This window comes from Lepidochelys olivacea, assembly GCF_965140295.1.
Source record: "Lepidochelys olivacea isolate rLepOli2 genome assembly, chromosome: 2".
Lineage (NCBI taxonomy): Eukaryota > Metazoa > Chordata > Testudines > Cheloniidae > Lepidochelys > Lepidochelys olivacea.
The window spans coordinates 71,801,485-71,813,848 of NC_140412.1; the positions used below are offsets into that span (position 1 = coordinate 71,801,485).

At 38.7% G+C, this 12,364-nt stretch overlaps 1 protein-coding gene across 1 annotated transcript in view; it reads left to right on the forward strand.

The window, feature by feature from the left end:
• The first annotated feature begins 206 nt into the window (after positions 1-206).
• Positions 207-12,364, forward strand: part of ST18 (ST18 C2H2C-type zinc finger transcription factor) — a 201,344-nt gene continuing 189,186 nt past the window's right edge. Inside the window, exon 1 of the mRNA XM_084620818.1 lies at positions 207-262. The gene's annotated coding sequence lies outside the window, so the exon portion shown is untranslated. The remainder of the gene's footprint in view (positions 263-12,364) is intronic.

Sequence of the window (12,364 nt, forward strand, 5' to 3'; positions counted from 1 at the left end):
GTAGATTCTGTACTTCCATGCTTCAAGAGAAAAGATACTGATTTGCAAGTCTCATTATTATAATATAGTTGCTAAAAGACCTAATACTTATGGTAAAACTCCAATATATTTTGTTTGCAATTTTAGAAAAGAATAAGGAAATTGGACCCAGTTGTTTGTAAAAGTCTCAAAAACAGCAGTGCAAGAATCAAAGCTGTGGAAAAAACAACAAAACTAGAAGACAATGACCTATTGGGCAACTGTACAAGGTCACCAGGTAAAGGTAAGAGAGAGAGAATTGACTGCAGTGCTTTGACTAAGTAAAATCATGTACAGGATGTCAGCACCACACATTTTGCTATGGAACCAAGACTTGTAGTTTTGACACTACCTGGACTAATTTGGATCCAGGGCAAATCATCCTGGGGAATTAACCTCCCAAGTGTTTACCCTCTGTATGAACACCCCCTTTTCTCCCTCTGCTGGTCACTCAAGGAGCAACACTGATATTAACTGCAAAGGAAGTCAGTTGCCTTTCTTCTGAATTCAGAGGAAAGTGCGGACTGTTGCTGAATCTTATTGATTTTGTTATTTGTTGCAGCCATTTCTAAAGCATTCATCACCATAGTATCTGATGATGCTAGATTCAGATAAGATAAGCAGGAAAAAAGCAAAGATTAGAGATAAATTCAGATATGTAAAAAGTTAAGGGGAAAATAGTTTTCATATAAATAGTGCTAAAGTCGCTGAAATGTTTAGTTGTACAGTATGGGATTTCTTTTTAGATTTTGCTAACAATCTGGATTATCCATTTGTGTTTAGGATCTAAAAAGTGTGAACAGAGGAAAACTGCATCTATTGTTACATATAAGAAACCAAATAGGTAGGCATGATCTTGAGAATTTCAAATGGTCATTTTGCTTGCCTTTATATGAGGCCCCAAACATATTCACAATGTGCACTGGACTTTTTTCTATACACAGACAGAACAAGACTTCACAATACTTGCACTGAACTTTTTTTCCCAGCAAACACAGGTGACTTAAAAAAAACCCAGCTCTCTTAGGCTCATTGATAGATTGGCTGGGGAGCAGTGTGCGAAAATAAAGTTCTCATGAGTCATAAAACTATTATTCATAGCTGAAGACTTATATAACAAAGAAGTCTAAAAATAGCCTTAGAAAATTGGAAAGTTTCGCAGCATTAGTGTCGCAGACATTGAAAATGTTTTTTGTGGTAAATGAGCATGGAAAAGTTTGCTAGTTTACTTATTCTGAACTTGGGTTGTTTTTTACTGTAAAGCACAAAGGTCTAAATATAGCTGAGAGACTGAATAAGCAGACCAGTGATAAATCATGAGTAGTAAGAAGGCTGAAGTAACCACATCACTGCTTTCAATGGGACATGTTAATGACTTTGATTTGATAGAGCATTTCTAGTGGTACTTTTATAACATCAGACTTGCTGCTGAACTTTGATCCACTGGTGTGTTGTGGATAAGGGCAGATAGTAAAGTTGCCAGCTCCATTCTAGTTAGAGCAAACAATTCAGCAGAAGAGGATCCTGGAGACGAATGTGTTATGTAAAATGGAAATCTGTCAAATATGAATGATTGCAGACAATGAATATATAATCATGGATCAGGGTCCTGCGGTGCTTGGCGTTGTACAAAAACATAAGAAAAAGGTGGTCTATGCCTCAAAAAACCAAAATGCTTACAATGTATATGAGATGAGATGAGAGACAGCTGGTGGATACAACATACCAGATAGTAAAGATGAACAAGAAATTGTTGCCAATAAATAAACCACACTTAAATACAATCAAAATAGTATCATGGAAGTTTGTGTTGTTAATACCTTTATACCAACTGTAATTGGAGTGTTATTAGATTTGGTTTTAATCTCTTTGCTTTAGTAGTCTCTCATCCACCATAAAAATAACTGCATTACAAATGGTTTAAAACTCTACTTCCTCTTACATTTCTTTCCTCGGATGTGTGATGACTAATACATGCTGTTATGCTACAGCCAGTTCTTTTATCAAACTTAAATCTGAACAGAGGTAAAAAGTTCAGCAATAATAGGCTAAATTTGGCTGGTTTAATATTTTTGGAGCTTACAGTGGATAAACCAGTAGAGGTCAGTGCAGAGTGCTGAAATGGAAGTATTGCTGCTAGATAGTAAAACACAGTGTTTTATACTCCATGTCTAGTCTCCAGCTGTAACTCTTTAAAAATCTGTTAAAAGAAAATAACTTAAACTAAATGTTTCTGTCTTCTCCACCAAGGTAGATTCAAAATACTTGGAGGATAATGTAATAAAGACAGAACACTTAAATAAAGTTTTTTAAGGAGTAACAATGGCATGTGTATTATAGCACAGGACAGCTTGCAATGAGGCACTAGATTTATTATTTTGTGGGATTATTTTAGGGGCCAGCATATAATTCTTTTTTACAAACTTTTTTGCTGATAAAGTATAGAAATCATAGAAATGTAGGGCTGGAAGGGATCTCAGGAGATCACTAGTCCATCCCCCTGCACTGAGGCAGGATTAACTATACTTAGACCATCCCTGCCAGATATTTGTCTAACCTGTTCTTAATATAACCTCAGTTAGCTGACTGTCTTGCAGGGTGATGGTGGGAGGCATAAAATAATTCTACAGAATCAAGGTTTCAGATAATACATGACATTTTCAATTAAATTAATGAATAGGGGTCATGATCCTGTTTCAAGTAGCAGAGAATTTGGATAAGCAAGATTGAACAATGTTCTTAAAATTCAGTATGTAAAATCAAAGTATGTTTAGTATCACTTTTTCAAGCTGTTCTTTGCTCATGGTTTCCTTTAATGATCTAAAGTAAGGAAAGAGAATCCTCCAATTCTAACAAAGGCTTTGTATGTGCAAAGATCCTGCAATGTACAGTAGCCACATAAAAGTTCATTTCTGAAGGACTTTTGTTGAAGCTGCTTTCTATAGATCTAGAAAGTGCCACCCACATGTTGCCTGTTTTGTTTCTTTGTTATTTTTAGTAAGCTTTTTGAAAAGCAGTTTGCTATAAGTTGTACTTTGTGATTCTCAAAGAAATTGTACAAATATAAACAAAGAGGGATAAAAAGAGAACTCTGGAAGGAAGTGCCCCCTCAAAAAGGTGGGATTTTCAGAAGCACTCTGGCTCAGCATTGGTCTAACTCTGCACTCCATGCAGTCAGTGAGAGTGTTGCCATGGGGAAGTTTACCATTGACTTCAGGGGTCCAGAGCTATGCTAACACTGAACACTTTTGCAAATTCTACCCATACTAATAAATAGTGTGATCCTGTGATGTACTAAGTGCTATCACTTTCCATTGATTTGGGTGAGAGTATTCGGTACTCAGCACCTCTGAAAACCATGATATTTTTACTTATGTACCTACATGTGGATTTAGGTGATAGTTTCAGGCATCCTAAACTGAACTTTGGCCTATGGTCCTATGATCAAAACTGTATAATGCTTAATTGGATTTTGGAGACTGCATTTGGTGAGGTAAAATATTCCATGCATTTTGACTTCGTAAGTTATCTTAGCAGGGGTTTTTGTTTTGTTTTGTCAAAAGATGGTTGCAGGCACAAGTACTTATGAACTTTGTAACTCATTCTGGTGCACTTTTTTGTTACACACCGTTAACAACAGATGACCTACTCATGTGAAAAGCTCTACTGTCTGACAGGCTGTCATTGGAGAGGGATTACCTGCAAACTTTACAAGAGATTTCAACAATTGAATTTATGGCTTACGCTGGTTGCTTATGGGGCACCAGTGATAATTGCACAATTGACCTTTTTTGTGTGTGGGTTGCCTCCCAATGTGTCACCTTGTGACCTATGTAAAGGCCACAGCACAATGAAAGATATTAGATACCACTAGATTCCAGGTTTCAGAGTAGCAGCCATGTTAGTCTGTATCCGCAAAAAGAATAGGAGGACTTGTGGCACCTTAGAGGTGCTCAAATAAATTTGTTAGTCTCTTAGGTGCCACAAGTCCTCCTATTCTTTTCACTAGATTCCAGTGGTCAGTCCAGTATGACAAGTCAACTTTGTTATGCAGACTGTCCCCTTAAACACACTGGGTGAAATCCTAGCCCCACTGAAGTCAGTAGAAGCTTTGCCATTGACTTCAGTGTGGCCAGGAGTTCTCCCATGGTTGTTTAACACCTTTTCTTCGTGAAAAGAAACAATCATCTTGGAAACAGTCAATATCCTTCTCTAAGGAGGGCACAAGTGCATGTAAATGAGCATTAAATCCTCTGGTTTCAGAGTAGCAGCCGTGTTAGTCTGTATTCGCAAAAAGAAAAGGAGGACTTGTGGCACCTTAGAGACTAACCAATTTATTTTAGCATAAGCTTTCGTGAGCTACAGCTCACTTCATCGGACGCATCCAGTGGAAAATACAGTGCTCAAATAAATTTGTTAGTCTCTAAGGTGCCACAAGTACTCCTTTTCTTATTAAATCCTCTGTGTTCTGCAGACTGGAATGTTAACCAAGAATATTGAAATCTGTTTGGGCCATGAAATCTCACATAATACCTAGATTTAAGTGGACCTTCAATTAACAACTTAGCTTTTCTCTATATAAACATAAATTACTCTTAATGTATCACAAATGTATGGAGAAAAGCTTTCTAATGAAGATTCCCCTAGTTCCTCCACTCCCACCCCTTATTTTGGCTGTATTTAGAAAAACTAAGTTTGAACAAAACAAACCCAAACCCAAAAATACCTTTCTTCCCTAACTAAACTTCTGTTCTCAAGATCATTCAGATATGTAATATTTTCCTGTCTTTTGCATGCTTCTGTGCATTTATACATGGGAGTAAAAGGTATGAACAATTTTGCAAAAATACATTTATAGTCTGGTGATCATTTATTTTTACTAGCTGTTTCAGCTTTTTCTCTGACCAAATATATTTCTCAAAAAGTACCACAAAGGTTGAAACTAGGGTCATTCTTCTTTTCTTTTTAAATGTCTCTTTCTTTAGCTCTCAAGTCCTAAAATGTAGAGGTCCAACTGTTTGTGTTGCTTCAGTGAATTTTATTTATAAGCCAAATTGCATAAACACCTGGTCTGCCTTTTCTGTAGCAGATGGAGTATAAAACCCCTAAAATTCAGTGACCAAAATAATATCAATGGATAGGTGTGCTTCGACCATATATATATATATATATATATATATATATATATATATATATATATATATATATATATATATCATATTAAGAGTTTGCCATTCTTATCTGTATGCATACCCTATACAGCAAATTACTTTTAAATTGTAATTGATTAAGGAACAGAAGGGTTCTGTTATCACCAAAAGTTGTACTCTGTTACCAGATTAATATTTGCTATTTCTTTGATTGGGGTACTATTGTCTATCACATACTTATAGGTGTATTAACTCTATGATCTCACTATTTCTTCCCTTTCTAACTTCTGTGAGTCCTTGCCATTTCTTAAAACGCTTCCCTGTCAAGCAGGTGTGCATTGTTGGGCTATCCAATAGCCCCACATTCAGACGATTATGTATTTTAGTATCTCATCTTGAATACGTTAAGGGGAATAATCTTTGGCCTTTGTGCATTGCCCAATAGGGAATAAATTATTTTTTAAATATTGGAATGATGTGTTTTTTAACATGTACTGTACACTTTGGCTTTGTCTACAGTTGGGACTAGACCTGATTCAGCCGTTGGTGGTCAGTAATCAAGGTATTTTCAGTATGTAGACCCCTGCATGTAGTCAAGGACATGCCGGGGTTTGGACCAACTGAGTTAATTAAGGTTTTCCCCTTCTTGTATTCAGGGCATCAATCCACAGAGTGCAAAAATAACTGAAAAATAAATTATATCCCATGTTACACAAGAAAACATCGTATTAGCCATTTTATTTCTGGTGGCCCCGCTATTTCAGAGGAGTGCATTTCGTAGTACAGTCACTTGTTTACTGTACTTATGTGGGATAGGAAATGGTGCTTTTCACTAAATACAGTAGTTTATTTGATTTATTTAATTTCAGTATAGATATTTCTCCCATTCCCCTGAGAGCTGTTGGAAACTTATTCCAGTGTTATATCTTTTCTCCCTGTGTAGCTTGAACAATCTTTGCAATTTTTTATTATTTTAATTTATTTCCTCACCCTTTCTCAGTGTCCTGTAAATATATATGGTAGCTCTGGAAAAAAAACTAAATCAATTTGGTGCATTGAGGTTGTTGACCTCCTTTCCTAACTAACACCAACTCTAGAAATAAAAGAAATGCTGAATTATGGTTCTCTCACAAAAACTGAAAACTGCTTCACTTTTCATACATAAAGCTTCAGGCAATGCTCACACACATAAGTATGGGTAAGAAATCAAAATTCATATAGCAGCCTTAACGCTGACCAAAACAAATATGAATTCAGTTTTTCCAGTGCATATAAATAAATATTTCTATATTTACAACACATTTAAGTTATTTCTGAGGAAATCTCATTTTTTAACAATTGTATTTTTACAACATATCCCATATTTGCATACACCTATTATTTTAAAGGCAATTTAATTACAACAAAGTTAATGATAAATCAGAAAACCTTGTCTATATCTATCTATCTATCTATCTATCTAATTTTGTATTTTTGAAATCAAATAATCTGATTTGAATAATCTGTTTTATTTCTGCATCTGTTTAAAAATCATTTGTACATTGAGTGATAGCAGAACAAATGGTTCCACAAGTAAAAGAATTATCCAGTAACGGTGGCCCAATTATGTGACTGTGGAGAAGTTTTCCTGTGTGTGTTTTAGGTGGGAGGAAAGACTGTGATGGAGAACATAAAAAGTATTTGATTTATATTTGTAATGCAGGGGGTGAACTATACCTAGGAAATTACAAAATAGAACAAGGTGTTAATTGTAAGGCCTAAGGCACCCTGCAAGGTTCTGAACACTAAAAGTTCATGTAGATTGAGATACTCTGCAACTCACAGACTCTGCTGTGACTGGTTCTTAACTCAGAGTAAATGGAACATGATTCTAATGCAAGGAGTGTCATGTGAATTTTTTGGGCAGGGTAGGGGAAGGGAAAGGTGGCATAAAAGGATAGACAATGGAGGAGAAGGATCATAGAATCATAGGACTGGAAGGGACCTTGAGAGGTCATCTAGCCGGTCCCCTGCACTCATGGCAGGACTAAGTATTATGGGCCATTAGGTCTTGATCTTGGGAGGTGCTGACTGAATGGGAGTTGAGGGTGCTTAGCAGCTTGCAGGATCAAGCCCTTAATAATCGTGTTCCAGCCACTACTGGCTGGTAAGAGTACAATGAAATTCACCACAGTCAGCCTCAGCTTGTGACAGTATTGAAGAATTCTGATTGTGATGGCCAGGATGCAAACATGTTTTGTCACTGTCTCTGAATATGCAAATAGCTTGACAATATTTATACTACAATAAGCAGTATGTTCACAGTGAGGATGCTGTATCATTTCTATCAGTCTAATCTATCTAGGCATTCCTATTGTGCTCCTTTACATTGTGCCAGGTGGTATCTGCACCTGCTTGAAAACGTTTCAAAAACTCAGTGGCTGAAACTTGGCACCCAAGTTGTCAACCCAGAGGTATTTTATGTTCCATTTAAGAAAAACAACATAGTCAAGTCTGCAGTTACAGGACTTGGTCCAGCTTTCTGATACATGGAGGGTCTATCACATACTGTATGCTGGAAAATTGACGGCTGCATTTGTGTTGCAAGAGAAGGTTTACTAAGACACTGTATGTGGTAGAATCATAGAAGATTAGGGTTGGAAGAGACCCCAAGAGGTCATCTAATCCAACCCCCTCCTCAAAGCAGGACCAACGCCAACTATATCATCCCAGACAGAGATGATTGGTGCCATATATTGGCAGGAAGAATCGATCCTTTGCAGTTCAGGGGCTTCAGACTGGATTAATCTCAAAAATAGTAACGATGGGCCCTTGGTTTGAGAGTCATGTGTGTTGCACTGTCTAGGCACAAGAGCATATGGGTTTGTATGCTAAATCATAACCAGAATAGAGAATCAGAGGCTCAAGAGTCCTCTGCTATATAGTTCTGCTAGCATAGTCCAATAATTATAATGAATGCTCCAAAGTAATAAGCAGTATGCTTGTATAAAATAAAGACCAGTGTAAGCTCTGCGTTCATTGATTGGACCCTTAAGCAAATGTTTCTTTCCATCAGCTTGCTCATGAGGCATAAATGTAATTATAGATCCTGTGCAGCAGTATCTGTAATGGTAATGGGCTTGTAAACAATCCCAGTAAAGTTATGCAATGCACACTCTTTGGTGCATAGACTGAATAGACTATGAGGGCACATCTTCACAACTGAGGGCACATCACTGCCACCACAAAAGTGTTTAACCACATCGATTTCTTTGGAAGAGTTAACAATTGTGCTAGTGTGTTGTTTTTTGAATTGGAGCTGTGTAATTGAGATGCCTCTCAGCACTGCAAATAAAGGAAACCCTTGGTGAAAGAATAAGAGGACTTCATATGAATGTATGGAACTGGATATATCTTACATGTAAAACAATGAAGAGGGAGGTTCAAATTATGGCTGGTCTTGAAGGAAGAGACATACCTATGACATAGCAGCTATAATTTATCTAGGTGCATGGAAGGGAAATAAGGTAGGAGTTAGCTATATGCCAAGCAGGGACAGGGGCAGGCCAGTGGCTCTATTCCCCATTAGCTGGCAGAGTTGCATTGCGGGAGCACTGGTTGGAGTTGTCCAAGGCATCCCTTTCTAACACATGCATAATTTCTCCATAGCCAATGCTGAGGTGAGGCATTCTTTCCCTTTCACCAGCATGGATCAGGTTCTGAGAAACCTAAATGTTGTAAGAGTGGTTCAATCACTTGTGCGTAGGCATCAGGCTTGCGGCCACATAAGACAGGTAAAGTCAAACTGTTGTTCCAATACTGTGATGATCAAATCTGAAAAGTTGGAGTTTGGGTGTTGTCGCAGATCCACAGGGTCGGGGCTACGCCCACAACTTTGGAACAGTTCTCGGAGGAACCTCTTTGATGTGCCAGACCCCAAAGGGTTTCACTCTTCCTTCAGAGTAGGCCACACGGCCTCACTGCCTCCTGAGAGTGAGCTTCTGGGGCTTCAGCACTCCTGCTTCACGCTATGAGCTCTGTTCTGTGTGTTGAACTGAGACATTCTCCTGGTAGAGTCTTTGGGAATTAATGCACCTCACCAAATATTTACAGTGACACTCAAGCAGCGTTTTCAAAGCAATAGAGTTTCTTAGTCAACTCTAACACAGCATAGGGAGTTGTTAGGTTAGCAGAGAGAAATGAAAATTAAACCACAGTCCATTCTGGTCAGCCCAGAGCACCAGCCAGACTGCAGTGAACTCCATTTTCAGGTGCTCTGTCTCTCTCTCTCCAACTTCCTTCCTTAGACTGTTACCAGGTGAAAGAACTCTAAGCTTCTTCCAGAAACCAACTGGAATCCCCACCACCTCACAATTCCCAGTCCTTTGTTCTTTTCCCAGCTTCCCTACTGAGAGGTGGGGAAATCCTCTCCTCCTTCTGGGTCATTGGCTGATAGATGTCAATGTCCTGGTGAGTGGGCTTTCCATTGTCTTCTCAGATTTTCATTGATACGGTTTGGCCTCGGCCAGTCTTTTTCAATGACACATTCACTCCACTCAGGCAGTTAGTTGACACACGCACACGTAAGTCTTTCAGCCTTCCTTGAGAGCAAATGAGTCCTTTCCCCCCCCCATTAGGTAGCCATGCAATGTACAGGGAAAACTGAGGCACACATAGGCCTCATAAAATAGTGCAGAATGCTCCCACTTCATCACAGGTGTTAACTGGATACTTATCCAAAGTGTCTGAACCTCTTGGGGCTGCACATTTATGTTGGAAAAATTGTGAGTACAGATGTTTAGCTAGGAGAGCTACGTAAATAATAGGAGGGAAGCGGTAGAATTCTGAACCATGTGTTTATCTGATCCTGTTTGCATCCACTTTTTGTTCTCTCTCATGAAAATTTGTGTGAACTGCTTTTTGTTTGGGGAAAGGTTTTTATTCATGTGACTATTGGCATTTGGGGACGAACTGGTGAATGTGTGCAGGCAGTGCTCATCTGGGTTTGGGAGCGAGGATGATAGAGGCCAGGAGAGATTAGTTGTATACTTTTAAGTCCGTAGTTTTCTCATACAGAATAAATACATAAATACATAAGCAGCAGTGAGGAGGAGAAGAGAAGGCAGGGTGTAGGAGTGAAGCTTAGGGAATAGCAGTGAAGTCTTTTAGTTGGAGACATGGTATCTGCTGGAGATATTTGCACATGTTCTAATGTTCCTCCATGTGGACAGGCATTGAGGCCGGGGGAACAATACCCAGTGCAACTATATTTTGGAATCTCTTCTACACATGGTAGAGGGCCATGTACATGCTCCTGCAGCTGCATGATCACCCACTAGCATAATAGGAGTGGGATGCTGTCAGGGAGGAAAGTCATAAGCCTCACTTCCAGTGTCACTGAGAAGTTGGTGGGAGGAGAGATGAGCAAAATGAAATGTCAGCCAAGGGGGAGGTGAGGCACAGCCATAGCAGCAGCATCAAGGTGATCCTGGAGAGGTCCTTACTGCTGTATTTATCCACAGGGTGGATAAAGCAGGAGATATGGCTTGCTGCTGGGCAGCTGTTTTTGTCAAGTGGGAGTGCACTTTGGATAACAGGAACTAGGAACATAGAGAGGACAAGTGGTTTCTACAGAGGCACTGGGAGACATTGCAGTGTCAAATCATGAGAGACGAGGAGCTGCTGTGGTACAGGGTTTTAGGCACTGGAGGAGGCAACTTACAACTGGAGTCCCCAAGTATCAGACACATTGATGGGTCCATAAGAAAGAAAAGCCTCTATCAAAGAGGCCACATTTGTTCCTCTGTCTCTGAGCTCTTGGGCAAATGAGGTGAATACTTCCACTCCCCTCGTGAAGGGCTGCTCAACTTGTTCAGGCCACTCCAACTCCTGCTATCTATACCTCTTATAGTTTCAGGAGACTTAAACTACAGGAACCTCTGGATTCTTCAAATGTTTCTTTGTTGTTGTTTTTAAATAAAAATACAGTGATTTGTTTTCTGTAATATTTAATCTTTAAGGTTTTTGAGGGTGTTCAGTTAAGAGAAGGAAACATATAATCATTACCTACTTCACCCCACTCGGTCTTTGCTACCCAATTGCAAGAGAATATATCAAGGGAATCTGCCACAGTAGAAAAATTAAACTCTGTACATCCTATTCCTCTTCATTTCCATTAGTAATCTGTTGGCAAGTAATTGAGGGGGGTCCTTTCACGATTTCACTCATCGTATAGGGAACAACTAATGATTTCCTGGATAAAAGGGGAAGGGTGGGTAGAGTTTGTTTTCTCTCATTGGAAAGACCTACAAGATTTAATATGGGAGAAACCAAAAGAGTTTTTGAAATATATTAGGGTTCTGTAGAAATTCCGTATGATTAAATAGCAAATGGTATGTGAATTTGTTTGTTAAACCAGCATAATTCTATAGCTGGGATAAAACTCTATACTAAATTCTGTTGAATGACTCAAAAAACTCTAGAAGAGTTATAACTTTCTGTTGTGTTCCGTAGGACTTTTCTCTTAGGGTTTTGTGAAAGAGATGGCATCTGTAACTGAAACAAACAAACAAACAGACACCTAGAAAAGTGTTTATATAAATTTAACCTATTACATCAAAGAATGTCTAGGAAAGGACAAAAGGACAAGGAAAAACTTCAACATTTCTCTGAGTACTTCAGTTAGATTTGATAGCGAGCGGTAAAACCCCCTATTCAGAGAGATATTATGATTCTGACATGAGAAAATGATGACATTTTTTATCCTTTTTGAATATGTTTTTCTTGAGCATGCAGCCAGTGTTATGTAGCTTATTCTGCAGGAGATACTGTGGAGGAATACCTTAGCATGAGAAATCAGTTGGAAGTGCAGCTGAAGACTGTAAACAAGCAGAAGCTATTTGTACATGCATAGTACTTACTGCACCCACATTTCGATGCCTTTTATCTGGACTTCTGGAGATAGATAAATTTCGGCTAACTCTCTCATTTGGCTGTTCGTTATTTGAGCACCGTTCCAGCTGCATATACCATGACATCTGAAAGTGATTCCATAGCTGAGCAGATGTATATTGTATTCTCACCATACTGGGCATGTCTGAAACGGAGTGGAGAAATGACTCTTTCTTCAAATCTGTCTACCTTTTCCAAATTATCAAGCTGATGTGGCCAAATTTATTTGAGGAAAAAAACTATCTTGAATATTCTGGGCACTTTTG